Source organism: Silurus meridionalis, chromosome 10, assembly GCF_014805685.1.
Source record: "Silurus meridionalis isolate SWU-2019-XX chromosome 10, ASM1480568v1, whole genome shotgun sequence".
In the NCBI taxonomy this organism is placed as follows: Eukaryota; Metazoa; Chordata; class Actinopteri; order Siluriformes; family Siluridae; genus Silurus; species Silurus meridionalis.
This window is the reverse complement of record NC_060893.1, coordinates 20,043,287-20,045,524: the sequence shown is the minus strand read 5'-3', so window position 1 is coordinate 20,045,524 and position 2,238 is coordinate 20,043,287.

Genomic DNA, 2,238 nt, shown 5'->3' with positions numbered 1-2,238 from the left:
TAAATTAGCACTTTCCAAGTTTGTAGAATTCTAGGGTTATATTTATATTAAGTTTGTAATCTGGCGTACCAGTGTAGATTTATTTACTACTAGAGATTTAAAGAACTTTTGTACGTCGCTCTGGATAAGGGCGTCTGCTAAATGCCGCAAATGTAAATGTAAATGTATAACACTGTATTGCAGTGTGTAACACTGCAAATCACAATTGCCAACTAACTGTGACATTTCATATATATTTGCACTGTTTAACACACTGGGACGGCACCGTTCTTAGTGCTCAGAACTCTAAATACTATTGCACTCAGTACTATTGCACCTTACCTGCACACTACGGGCAATATTGTATATACACATACATATATATATATATATATATATATATATATATATATATATATATATATATATATATATATATATATATATACAGACACTTCTGCAAATAATTATAATTAAATAATAATTATAACTATCTTATGCCCTATTACCTTTCTCTTCTTTTTTTTTTTTTTTCTGTTTAATGTTTAATATTTAATATTGCTGTAGTTTGCCTTGGGCCTCACTTAAGAAGTTAATTGTACAAACAGTCACTGACATCTGTACATATGACAAATAAAACATCAAACTTTAAACTTGATTTATGTTACGTTACATTCGTTTTATGTTACATTTCAGTACACTTTGTTGTGCCATGTTATCTTGTGTCCTGTTACATTACCTTAGGTTACATTGTGTTATGTTATGTTATGTTATGTTATGGTATGTTATATGTTATGTTATATTATGTGGCATTTTTTCCCCTTATGTTTTGTCGCATTGCGTTACTTTACGTTGCATATTATTTGACATTAAATTTTGTGATGTTATGTCACTCTATACTACATTATCTTATGTTACGTTACACCATGCTACATTACATTATGTTACATTTTGTTGCAGTTCATTGTCATGGTTCATTATATTATGTTGTATGTTACATCATGTTATACTAAGTTATGCTATGTTACATTGTTATGTTAAAATACAATATGTTGTGCTATATGTAGTGTTAGAAGTACGATGCACCAATAAAGAGGAAATTAGTCAAAGAAGAAACGTAGGACCCAAGAATAAAAGACCTGCAGCTCAGATTCGCTACATTGGTCAGAAACCCAACACTACTCATCCCTACAATGAAGTATGGTGGTGGTAACTTCATCATTAAAAGGGTTTTTGTCTTAGCCTCTTTTAGCCACAAAAAATGGTCCACATAATGTAGAAACAGTCTGAATACTGTTGAGCTCAGAGGCAGACAGGTGTGTGTTTATCTTTCAGGTGAACGCAGGTTTTTATTTGTTCTTATACAATTACATTTGATACTCTACCTACTGCCCTGATTTGCATGTCACTCTTTGAAAACTCTTTGATTGTTGCCTCACGCGAGCTCTTAGTTAATTCTTTTACAGATTGGACTGGGGAAAAATAAAAGAGTGTGTTCGGTATTAGGATTATAGGTGCTCAGGTACAGATATGGGATAGAGAAAAGAAAACACAGGAGTGCTCCGTTAATTCATCATGTGCCCTCTGATTCTCGGTTGTGGTGTTATGAGAAGCCAATCAGTGCCCTGTATGTGTGTGTGTGTGTGTGTGTGTGTGTGTGTGTGTGTGTGTGTGTGTGTGTGTGTGTGTGTGTGTGTGTGTGTGTGTGATGAAATTGTGATGGAAATGCAATTAGAGATAAGGCTGTAAACTTTGTTAGCCCGCGGATGCTGTAGCGTGAGATACAAGGCCAGACGGAGGAACTGCTCTCTCTCTCTCTCTCTCTCTCTCTCTCTCTCTCTCTCTCTATTTCTTTCTTTCTTTCACTCTTTCATGCTCTCATTCTTTCCTCTCCCTATTCCATTCATGCTCGTGTTTTTTCTCCACTGTGTTTTTCTCCCACACATTCTCTTCCTCTCATCTACTTTTCTCTTCACTCCCTCAATCTTTCACTCTCACTCTTTCCTTTCTTGGTGCCTCACTCTCTCACACATTCTCGTCCTCTTTTTTTTTTTTCCCCTCTCTGCTTACACTCTATAACAACCCCCCCTTCTTCCACCCCCCTCCACCTCCTCCTCCAGTCTCACGCTGTCTCTCTTTCCGCTCGAAGCCGATCCGATTCGGTGACGCCAGGCGCGTATTTGCAGACAGACACCACGGCAACACACTGGACTGTGACGAGAAGAACAAGGGCCTCTCACAGCTCTTCCTTTCAGCCTA